The 12,917-nt window shown below is 41.1% G+C and overlaps 1 protein-coding gene across 2 annotated transcripts in view; it reads left to right on the top strand.

Annotated features, from left to right (window-relative positions):
* uvrag (UV radiation resistance associated gene) overlaps window positions 1-12,917 on the top strand; it is a 113,449-nt gene that overhangs the window by 16,850 nt on the left and 83,682 nt on the right. The gene's annotated exons all lie outside the window — the stretch shown is intronic.

The raw sequence follows: 12,917 nt of genomic DNA, 5'->3' as shown, positions 1-12,917 counted from the left end.
CTGCTGCAGGGTGGCGTCTCGTTCTTCAGCCAAAGATGACTGATGTTTTTGCAGTCTTGGATAACCGTAATCCTTGGATAAAAGACCTGATGGATGAGGAGAGCAGGAAATTAAGGAAGAAAAATTAGTCCACCTTGTCATGGTATTGGCAGACCTCTCCAAACCCATTGAAGCTGAATGTTGGCTCAATGTTCTGCTGTAGCTTCTTTGCAGCACTAGATGGCAACAGCTCTCTGCTAATACCAATGTGTTTTGTAATGTAACACAACCTGAGAGAAAGGAGGCACTTTGGAGAGTGTTAAATAACTGACACACTTTCCATATTCAGATTTATCGGTGTGAACACATCTGCACTATTACAACATCAAATTACATTCATTCGTTTTCCCGAACCTTCATTCATACGCACCTCAATGGCCATGTGCATATTTTGTTGTGTGGAATGTAGGGCAGTTCCTCAGAGCTGTGCTGTACTGGGGTGATATAGAGTTAGCTGGAAGCTGCTGCTCACTACGTGCGATGGTGTTTGTGAGTCTCTTGGTAGTTTGATTATGAGTCTGTGCAATATCTTGGCTTCGGCCTGAGGTGGGCCCATGTCTTGGCCGAAATTACGAAATCTTACGCATAGGCCGCATATTTGTATACACACACCGACTGACAGAAACATGCATGGGATACATTATTCTAGCTTTTTAGTAATTCTTATGGACTTCTTTATTTTTTTGTTTTTTGAGGATATTTGTGTGGAAAATGAACAATGGCAGAAAAAAATAATGCTTCGTTCCAAGGGATGGGAATTACAACTTTTACAATTCCAGTACCTTAACAATTCTTTTAGTACTTTAAAGATATATATATATATATATATATATATATATATATATAGATAGCTAGCTGGATAGATGGATAGATAGATAGAGAATTTAAAACCATTCTTGAAAAGGGTGTTTACACAGGCTTTTTAATGACTTTACAGTCTTTTTAGAGGCAGCATAAATGCAATCCAGTCATTGGCCTTAAATATATATTAAACAACAATACTAAACAAATAAAAAATGGTAACATTTCATTCATTTATTCTATAAAATACCACTGCCAAAACTGCACAATGTGGTAAAAGAACAGATTCATTAGTGTCATTCATTTGGAAATCGGACTACACTGGCTTGTGTCTTATTAAAAAGAACCAGTTCATAAGAGTCATCTTTCTATAATTAGACTAATGTAATTTGATTAATTGTAAAATTCCGTTATAATTGGATTTGCATTTGTTTTGCCATCGATATTCTGTTTGTTTGTAAGTTAGACGGACAGAAATAAAGAGAGAAGAAACAGTTGGTGTGTAAAGTCTGTATAGCTCTTGGCAAAACTTCCTTGTGTTCCGGGTTGAATGGGCGGATGGCGGCGGTTGTTATCAGCACTGAGGAAACATTTGATTTGATTGACAGTGCTGTTGTCAGCGATTAACTCACCCTGACGATCTTTAAGTAGGAATAATACAGAGAGGAAAAGAGGAAAAACAAGAAATCAGAGTAGTTAGTCTTCTAATAAAATGAATCATTAATCTGAAGAGAAATGTTTCCTCTGCATGTGCGATTTATGCTACTCTAGGGTGGGCAGCCCGTCCGTCATGCTACAATGGGCCACTCGTGGGAAAAAAGTGTGATTCGGTGATCTAAATCAGTCTAAGTTGTCAGGAGTTGTTGTAAGGGGTGTTTTCTTTTGCATTTGTTTTATGATTGTGTGTTAGTGGGCCAAAAGTAGCTTTTTGTCTTTGGAAAAGGTGTTTGCTGTTTCTCCTGGTTCTTTGGTTCTTGGTTCCTTCCCGTATTTTCTTATACAAGAAATGTTCTCAGCGAGGCTTACGCAAGCCAAAGGAAATTCCTGCTTGCGTATGAATTCAACTTTTTATCTTCCATCACCCCTCTCAGCTGGTTCACACTGGGAATAATCAACTCTTGCTTTTCAAGAAATCCTTTTTCAGTGCGGAGAACTGTCATAACTAGACTAGTATTCTTTGTAGCATGACTAAATCTAGTTTATATTTTTTAATATTTAATATTTCACCCAAGAATCATAGTATATTTTTTTTCTGTGGAATATTTTGGGAGAGCTATTCCTTTAAGATTCACTCAAAATAATTTTAAAGCATTTCCCCTTCTTTTTAAAGATCGATTCGCCTCACCCTCCCATCAATAAAGTAGCAAGTGAAAAACAGTGGCAGCGTTGTACGGCAAAGTTCAGGGAGTAGAGTGTGAACCGGTGGTTGCTGCGGCGATAAGCCTTTCCTGCTTTTAGCGCCTTTCAACAGGTCGACGGGTCGTACGCTCCCCCGCCGAAGGGCATAGTTCTGGACCGGATTATCGGGTACGGCTTTAACAGCTGGGTTCATGCTAGCCCCTCAAAACCCTAAAGCAACAACCTTCAGGACCGGTAATGCCTGCCATGCCTTACGGAAAAACAAACTCGCCCTTAATCTCCGCATCGCCCGGCTGAAAATGGATGCTGGTGTTTTGGTCTCTCAGGGCTTTGTGGGAGGCTGTGGTAATAATAGTGTAGAGAAGGCATGAGGGGATATTGGAGCCCTGCTTTTAGAGAAGCGTTAATAAAGGGATAAAGTGCATCAGCATCTCTTCATCACCTTCTACAAGCCCTGTACACATTGAAGCTCTTTTTCAGAACCTAGTAAGCTGCCTTATTGCCTACACTGATCAAAAGTTTGGGGGCAGTAAATAAATAAATGAGTACTTTTATTCAGCAAGGACACATGCAATTTATCAAAAGTGAGGGTAGTCAAGACATTTATAATGATGCAATGAATTCTATTTCAAATAAGTCCAGTTCTTTTAACTTTCTATTTGTCAAAGAATCCTGAATAAAATCATAGTTTCCACAAAAATATAATAGTAATATTATATATCATATATTTATAATTAATTAATAGTAATTAATATAACTATTTTCAACATTGATGATAAATGTTTCTTGAGCACTAAATAAGTAGCCTATATTAGAATGATTTCTGAAGGATCATGTGAACTTGTACAAATAGATCAAATTGATTTCAATATAAGGAACGTCTCTCTTATCTGACACGTTCAGTTCATGGAGCTCTTTCCCAATGAGCTGATGATCTGAATCAGGTGTGTTAAATAAAGAAGACACCTCCCTTTCTGTCTTTCATTTTTGACCTTCATGTTTAAAGGTGCAGTACGCAATATTGACAGCTAGAGGTTGAAATAATGACTGCAGTCCAAATTCAAAACATTGGAGATTCGTACTTCCGCTCAATTTCATTTCGCTTCTGTACTCAGTCTGAGACAGCGTCATAGCTTTCCGTTTTTCTCCGGCCTGAAAACAGCCGGGCCAATCAACGAACAGAGGGCGGGCTGAGAGCCGTGACGTAGACGCTGATTGTACCGTGGATGTGTAGATTTACTTCACATAATCTGCAAAAGTCGTTCACAGCCATGTTCACTCCGGTATTTCGCTCGATGGTTTTTGTTTTCGCATCATACATGTGTTTACAGTGGAAGTTAGACGCGGCTGAGTATGCGCATAACACACGCCATAACCAAACGTCATGTGATTGGCTTACGGGTAACCAATGATTTTAAACTTCAGACAAGCGACCCCCCGCGAGAGAGAAAACACTTCTCTATTATGCCATTCCAGACTCTGTCTACGAAGCAAAGCGAAGTAGCAGAGTTTGGTATTACCAGGCTAGAGAGTTCTACCCTGGGGTGTCGAAATACTACTAGCGTGCGGTATCGCACAGACCAAAACAAAAACGCATTCCGACGCGGAACGCACATTTCCAAGTAGAATAACTAGTTGTCGCATTGTTTTTCGGAGTAACAAGTATTTGACCTTAGAATATTTTCTAAATCTCTGCAAGCATGTTATGGTATTTTTATGCTTTAGTACGGTCAAAAGAATTATATACATCACTTTTAATCTGGGTTCATGTAGACTGCTTTCATTTAGGGTTCCACATGTTATTAGTTCTTTGGCATGCGCTGTAGAGTCGAATGTGTGCTTAATGTGTTTCACCGTCTGTTTGGTTGGATGACTATAATGTTTTGATACAAATTTATGTTAGTCTCATCATGAAGCACAGTCCCAAAGCTGTTATAATCTAACTCGCTACGAATCGCAGCGCTTCAGAAGACTGCTGAATGTACTGAGAGACACTGATGTAAGGGTCAGCCGAACTTGAATTCCTGCTTGCCGTGAGCTGGAGGGCCTGATCGTTTTCAGGCCTGAAAACAGCAGATCTGCAGCTTACATGATCTAAGCTGCAGATCTAACTCATACAGCTGGATTTGTCAGAAAGAAGTTTTCCTTTTGAAAAGACGTTGTTACAGAATGCATGGTTAAATGAAAGCTTTTTGGCTCACACTAAGGAGCTGGCCTTGTTTGTTTGATTAGTCACCATGGTAGTGATTCTTCATGGCATGTCATTTTTGAAAACAGGCATTTTCCATGAAAAAATGTATTTTAAACAGTAACTTTGGTAACTGTGGAAAGGTTGAGCTTGACAAATATAGACATTTATTTTGTACACTAGCTACTTTTCTCGCTATGTTAATTTAGCATTAAATAATAGGTCATCAAATTAGGAAGAGTACCTAAGTGTTTTTGTTTTTGCTTGAAAGAACATGGATTTGTATTTTTATAGTTGTAAAAAAAGAGAATAATGGACACCAGTTTGTACCCTATTGTTTGTAATCCAGACCTAAATTTAACCATGTGCTGTAGATTTTTAAATTTGGTCACTTGTTCTTTGTGTGATGAACTTTTTTTTCGTGTGGCATTTTTTTCAACTCAATTTGGATAGTTCAGTAGAGATCCACAAGCTGAACTTGAACTAGGTTGCTCGAAACGGCCAGAAGTCTTTTAATTCCGAGCAATAAAAGTTTTTTTTTTTTATCTTTTTTGTGAAGGATATTTGGACACAGGTTTAAAATATGCTGCGAGTTTTTTGTAAGCACGACCCAATATGTCCGATTCCCCCTCACAGGCTTTTATCTTAAAGGTCCCATTCTTCGTGATCCCATGTTTCAAACTTTAGTTAGTGTGTAATGTTGTTGTTAGAGTATAAATAATATAATAACTAGATGTACCGCATCGCGGTACAAAATATGACCGCCGCTCAGGCCTGCACTGGCTTTCCACAAAAATAAATGACGTGGAGTAATTTGGCTGTATTGCGTGTTTATGTATATACCTATAAAAAGTAATAGTATGTGCGTGTCTGTCTGTGTGTGTGTGTGTGTGTGTGTGTGTGTGTGTGTGTGTGTGTGTGTGTGTGTGTGTGTGTGTGTGTGTGTGTGTGTGTGTGTGTGTGTGTGTGTGTGTTTGTGTATGTGTGTGTCTGTGTGTGTGTCTGTGCGTGTATGTATGTGTGCGCGTGTGTGTTTGTGTGTCTGTGCATGTGGATTTGTATGTGTGTGTATGGGTGTGTGTCTGTGCGTGTGGATGTCAGTGTGTGTGCATGCTTGCATTTGTTTGTATTCCTGCATGTGTGTGTGTGACAGTATCATCCTAAACCAGCAACCCTTCGCTCAACAGCACCATCTACAGGCCGATGAGTGTACAGTCACTAAATGTGCACATAAATGAATTTATTTTATACCCCCCCCCCCCATGGATGAAATTCTTCAAAACTTAGCAGAGGATACCCCCAGAGGATGTCAAGTTAATCATACACATGAAATATGGTGCAGTTCTGAACATCTCCACTGAAGATAGGGGCGATAAAAGCAGAATAATATTGCATTTTCATTTTTTATGGGAGGGGCGCAAATCACAAATGACTGATTATGGGCTAGGTTGATGTGGGCCCTTAAGAGTGGGCCCTACATACCATAAAAATTTCTTCATCCTCGGTGCCACGGTTCAGGTAGTTATTTAGGAAAAACTGCATTTTTTTGGGTTTGGGGAGGCCCAGCGCGGGGGGGGGGAGTGGCCCCCGGGGACCAAACGAAATTTTTCCGTAGAAGTGTAGTGGGGCTACATGCCCACCAAATTTCATGTTCCCCGGTGCTTCGGTGTCCCTGGTATCGTTGACGAAAAATTTACGGGGGCCCCAGCGTGGGGGGGGGAAGTGGCCCCCGGGGACCAAACGAAATTTTTCCGTAAAAGTCTAGTAGACCAACATACCATAAAAATTTCTTCATCCTCGTTGCCACGGTTCAGGTAGTTATTTAGGAAAAACTGCATTTTTTTGGGTTTGGGGGGGCCCAGCGCGGGGGGGGAGTGGCCCCGGGGACCAAACGAAATTTTTCCTTAGAAGTCTAGTGGGGCTACATGCCCACCAAATTTCATGTTCCCCGGTGCTTCGGTGTCCCTGGTATCGTTGACGAAAAATTTACGGGGGCCCCAGCGCGGGGGGGGGGGGGGAAGTGGCCCCCGGGGACCAAACGAAATTTTTCCGTAAAAGTCTAGTAGACCAACATACCATAAAAATTTCTTCATCCTCGGTGCCACGGTTCAGGTAGTTATTTAGGAAAAACTGCATTTTTTTGGGTTTGGGGGGGCCCAGCGCGGGGGGGGAGTGGCCCCTGGGGACCAAACGAAATTTTTCCTTAGAAGTCTAGTGGGGCTACATGCCCACCAAATTTCATGTTCCCCGGTGCTTCGCTGTCCCTGGTATCGTTGACGAAAAATTTACGGGGGCCCCAGCGCGGGGGGGGAAGTGGCCCCCGGGGACCAAACGAAATTTTTCCGTAAAAGTCTAGTAGACCAACATACCATAAAAATTTCTTCATCCTCGGTGCCACGGTTCAGGTAGTTATTTAGGAAAAACTGCCTTTTTTGGGGTTTGGGGGGCCCAGCGCGGGGGGGGAGTGGCCCCCGGGGACCAAACGAAATTTTTCCTTAGAAGTCTAGTGGGGCTGCATGCCCACCAAATTTCATGTTCCCCGGTGCTTCGGTGTCCCTGGTATCGTTGACGGAAAATTTACGGGGGCCCCAGCGCGGGGGGGGAAAGTGGCCCCCGGGGACCAAACGAAATTTTTCCGTAAAAGTCTAGTAGACCAACATACCATAAAAATTTCTTCATCCTCGGTGCCACGGTTCAGGTAGTTATTTAGGAAAAACTGCATTTTTTGGGGTTTGGGGGGGCCCAGCGCGGGGGGGGAGTGGCCCCCGGGGACCAAACGAAATTTTTCCTTAGAAGTCTAGTGGGGCTACATGCCCACCAAATTTCATGTTCCCCGGTGCTTCGGTGTCCCTGGTATCGTTGACGAAAAATTCAGTAAGGTGACGAAAAAAAAAAAAAAAAAAAAAACTTTGACAATCCCTATATGACCGCTTTCGCTAGCTACGCTAGCGGCGGTCATAATAATGACTAACCTCCGCCCACAGGAATACACAAAAAAAAGGGGGCGTGGTCTTGTTGCGCTCCCACGGAGAAGAGGAAGAGTTGTGTTTGTAGAGTGTGTTTGTCGCCATGTCGTCGAGACGCTGTTATTTTCATCACGCTGCCGAGTCCAATCACCTTTGTTTGGCCTTCCCTGAGCGCATGCATCTCCACATTATGGTAAGAGCCGTGACCTTTCCGGGCAACGTGCGCTAAGCTGCTGTCGAATCACAACACAGGAACCGCTGGCACAATCAGAACGCGTTACGTATTTCTGAAGGAGGGACTTCATAGAACAAGGAAGTCATCAGCCCGTTCTTAGGACAGTGAAAACAGCGGTATACAGATAAGTAAATTGTGTGAAAAATACTGTTTTTTTACACACGAAACATGAACACATGTTATATTGCACACTGTAAACACAATCAAAGCTTCAAAAACACACGAAAAACGGGACCTTTAAAATGACATGGGATTTGAAGCTTTAAAAAAAGAGAGTAATGGGCACCAATTTGTATCCTTTTGGTTGTAATCCCGAAGTGCCAACAAGTAAAACGCAAGAATTCACACCCATAGACTTAAATTTACCCCAGTTGAGCCAAGATATCCGTTAAACTGTTTTTGAGCAAAAATGAGCAAAGATGATGTCATGGCGAGGTGTCAAAAGGATTGGTCGTCTCTCGGCAAAGACCAGGCAGGAATGTTAGCGCCCAAAATATTTCCATGGTGCACAATCTTATCTGTTCCCTTCAGTACTGGAGACAATGGCGAGTTCTGAGGTGTGTGGAGACGGAGGCGTGTGTTGACATTCTCCTGGTCTGAGCAGCAGGTAGGGGTCCACTGTAGATAGTTGCGTGTTTGTTTTCTTTTCCGTTCAGGCTCACATCCCTTCGAGGTTGTTTGCACTCTAGATTTTTCCGTGTCGTGTCACTTGTTCATTGTGCAATGAAAGTGTTTTTGTTTCTTTTTTTTGTGAAGGATATTTGGACGCAGGTTAACAGATGTGATGTGTTTTCATAAGCGTGACCCAGTATGTTTGATTCCTTTGCACAGGCTGCACACATTATCTTTGTTTTATGTACTGCGAGTGTAATTATTAGCCTACAGTGAAATCCATATCGATCAGTGACACTTCAGGTATAATCATACCAGTGCAATGCGTTTTGGGGAAACAACTTTTTGAGTGTAACATTTAAGCATTAGTTTATACTGGATCTAAGTGTTCTTTTAGGGAAATTACACATGATATGCATGCAGGTCTGTGGCTTTGGCAGTTGTGTGTTGTGTTTGACTAAGTGTGTGTGTGTGTGACCCGTATCTCCAGGAGGGAAAGAGGACGTGAAGGAATTGCAAAGACAACAGAAGACTGGCTGTCACCTGATATAAGGGCATTTATCAGCATTTATCCAAACATAAAAAGAGACAGAAAACATTTTTCATCCCTTCATTTTGTAGATACCAACCAGACAGACTGTATTTCATTTCCTTTCTTTGTCTTTTCCACTCACATTCATACACACACGAAGCGATCCGTGGAATGTTCCATTGAAACGGTTGCTTAAAATTGAAAGGTCAAATGATATGAAGGCCATTCTATGAAACGGGTGATTTTTAAAAGTAAATTTTTGTAAAATTATTTTTTTTTTATCTGATGCATGAATGTAATGTTAATAAATTGCATTGAGCTTCTCAAGCTAAATTATTAAGTATTAAATAAATAATTGGTTATAAATAATATAAAATTTAAATTATTATAAAATGGAATAAAACTATCATTTGTTAGATAAAATATAAAGGATATATAAATAAAAGAGCATGCTAACTTTTAATCAAAGCTTTTTTAATCAAAATGTGCATATTTGCTAATATAGCCCACACTTTGACAACTAATTGAAATATAAATTATATACAAATATAAAAATACTGAAAAGAAATAATAATATTGAAAAATAGCACTGTTACAGCCAGGAGAAGTTGGTAAAGACAAAGAAAAAGCTAAAAACAAAATTTATGTTTGCAAAATTTCTTTAACAAGTCATAATTTACAGTTACTCATCATGAGATGAGAAGGGGAACAAATGGCAGCGAGAAATGAAGAGCAGTATGTTTGTTTGTATGTTTCAGTGTTCTGTTCAAGATTATTTATCAAGATATTTACCAGCGGCAAGCAATGTTAGGATTGGGCAGCAAAATGTAATTGGGTTTGACATGCTCCAGTCTTTCTTGGCCATTTCAGGATATGACATAAGGTGGCCATCAAAACTTCTCAGAGCGCATCTTTGTTCTTTTCCTGAAGCATCTGTCTTTGTTTTCATTTCCTGTTTTATTTTCGGCCTGGTTTTACAATGCTGCACTGCTGTGTTGCATACAAACACAAGTTGAGATTTATTTGGTTATCAATGAACGGTAAATACATAAACACACCGAGAGGTAAATGTGGGAGAGAAGGAATGTCAAAACGAAAGAGAGAACAATGTTTACAATAATGTCTCTGTTTTTGTTCCAGCGACTCTGGAATGAATTAATTTGTGTTCCAGGTCAAGGAGTTAATGCTTTTCCTTGTTTATTTTTTTCTCTTTTAAGTCTTTTCTGTTCTGTTTTTTATGCTTTTCTGAGATAAGTGAAACTAGAATTTTAAATTTTCTTGTCTGTAAAAAACAAATGACCATAATGTTAGGATGATCTGTGTGGTTGCCAGGGTGTTGCTATGCATTTCCTAAGTTGTTCTGACTGGTAGTTACTAGTTAGTGTGTTTATATGCACTTTATAGATATGTTTGGGATGATGGTCAGACCGTTGCTGTTCGGTTGCCAAGTTGTTCTGAGGGTTAGTTGTGTGTTGCTAGTTCATTGCCATTGCCATATGGTTGCAAAGGTGTGCTAGTTAGAGCAATGTGCTAACACACAACAATGTGCTGTGTTTGCTTGTGTGATCTAGATGGTTGCCATGGTGTTGCTATGTGGTTGGCTGGTTGCTATGGTTGTCTGAGTGGTAGTTTGTGTATTGCAGTATATAGGGTGTTTTGAGTGATTGCTAGGGTAAAAAAAAATCAATAGTTTGATTGCATAGAAAAGTAATTGCACACCTTTCCTGAATAAGTGATTAAATGTTTGGTTGATTTTCATCTACTAAGTTTAATACTTCCCTAACTCTAAAGGGCCGTACACACCGGGACGAATATCGGCGCACGTTATTCGCCAGAGTTTTTCAACGCGTTTTTTGTGTTCACACCCAAGCGATTTTCGCTGACGATGAGCCGAGTGAACATGCAAATTCATTCCCTGACATTAGATGGCGCTTAATACCACTCCATAACAGTTCTCTTCTATCAAGATTTTTGTAGTCGCTGTCGCGTTTGTCATAGTTCTTTATGTTCCGACACCAACGAGACCAGCAGCTCTACATTCATCTTGCCTTGCATCTTCCTCGTCTTATTTCTTCCCGGCAGTGTTTAGATGCTACTCTGCGTATATCTTCTTCGCCGTTACGTATGTGTGCTCCGCAAGACCGTTTTGTGTTCGAGCGCCCCCAAGTTGTGTTTTACTGTAACTTCAGAAGCTCCAGACACGTGAGCAAAAGCGCCAATCTCATTGGTCGGATAGTTTTTGACGCAGCGCGTCAAACCAAAAAAACGAACCCGAGGCGTTTTTAAAAAAATGACGCTTTTACGCGTGCCGTTTTTCGCGTCTGTGTGCACACCCACATTGGCGCCATTTGTTTATTCACAAGGCGTTAAACGTCGGTGAATATCGCGCGCGAAATTCGTCCCGGTGTGAACAGGCCTCAAGGCTGCGTCCAAAATCGCATACTCTCTTGAGTAGGTACTTATTTTGACTAAAAACTACGTTCTATATAGCCTGAATGTGTGTAGTATGAATGTAATCTGGACTTACTAACATTGACCATGTTGCCCTTATCACGTGACCTACGTTTCACTTCAATTCACAAATCCTTTACCGTGGCCTCATGGGATAGTAAAGTGTCCATTCTATACACTTTTCAGAATCTCAGTGGAAGAAGTCTTTCCCTACTCTTTTATGAGTACTATGAAGTTAGACATACTTCTTTTGTCACATACTGTTTTTTGTCTACTATATATAGAGAAGTATGCGATTTCAGATGCAGCCTAAGTGTGAAAAGTTGTAAAAGTGATGCTTGACTTAGCAAACATAACTAGTAATCTATTACTTGGGTCACTGCACCCAGTTTCCCTCCGATGTCAATCTCAGAAATCTTTCCCCTAGTTTTTTAAAAGGTGATTCGCCAGAAAAGAAAGTTGTGATTGAAGTGTTTGTGTTTGTATTTGTGCGTGTGTTTGATGTCTGAGCTGCCTTGCTGGTTGCCGGGTAGCCTCCTGTGCCCTTCTCTGATTGGCTGAGGGAGATAGGTGTTGACGGGCAGACGGGTTGAGGGTTGATAAGAGTGCAGACATGCGTGAAATCCGATTGGGCGATAACTGCCGCTCACCTGGGGGAAGTGGCCTATCAGATTTCTTCATCTCAATCACGGTGACGATAAAGCTGTCAAATCAGCTTTGACTTGACTTATCGGCGTGCCATATCACCCTGCATATAACAAGAGAGAGACATGGCTGATAAAAAAAATAATAATATTTTTCCTGTCGCTGTGTGAACTTGTTACAGGGTAGATTTTAAAGGCCCAGTGATTTATGCCCTGGTCAGCTCATGCAGAGTACTGCTGGGAAAGTGCGAGGAGAGGCCCCAAATATGAGCGAGAGGGGTGTAATTTTCCAATCTCTAGCTTCAGAAAAAGAGGTATATAGAAGAAAATGTGGATTTATAGAAATGGTAGCTGTGCATTATATAGTTTTGGTGGGCAACCACCGGAAATTATCACCATAGTTGTGTTTCCTGAAACTTTATTCAGTTTTACAGGGGTTTGTTAAAAGTGGATAACTTTTGTATGAGCTTCGCTTGGAGTGGCAGGCCAGCTGTACTTCTAGCAGATGCAGAGTCTAGGTCTAGTTTTGGACCAGTGTGGTCACAGGAGGGCCGAAACATAACCCAAATGAATTGCTCAAGGAGTATTAGTCTGCATTGTTTCACTATGTTGATATTGGCACTTAACCTTTGTCAGCAAACTGTTTGAATTCTCTAATGCTAGCCAAAGGGGAATCTTGATGGTCTGGATCAGAAGCTGGCCATCTCTCTGTTCTTTCTTGGACCTCTAATTGGATAGTTGCAATTCGATGATTGCTTACGAATGACGTGTGTGGTAATAAAGTCATCAGTGTAAAAGCTTTGGGAAGAAAGGAGCGGTAGAAAAAACTTAAAGCGGTGTCACAAAGGACTCTGGCCCCCCTTCGGATGGATTCAAAAAGGCCCACAGATGGGAAGATACAATGCAAGGTTTCTGTCGGCCTGTGGGAGGAAATTCTCTCCCCGTTACGCACAATGTGGTATGCTCAGTTTTCCCAGGATTTCTCAAAATCTGTTAAAAACAAGGAGGTCCATAGCATTTGGAGAAAACTTATCGGAAACTAAGAAACCCATCAATAGTGACCTCTCCTGGGCTGTGAAAGGCAAAATGT

This window comes from Scardinius erythrophthalmus (genome assembly GCF_964197995.2).
Source record: "Scardinius erythrophthalmus genome assembly, chromosome: 23".
Classification (NCBI taxonomy): domain Eukaryota; kingdom Metazoa; phylum Chordata; class Actinopteri; order Cypriniformes; family Leuciscidae; genus Scardinius; species Scardinius erythrophthalmus.
Note: the sequence above shows the minus strand (reverse complement) of the source record. Positions and strands in the feature narration are given on the sequence as shown.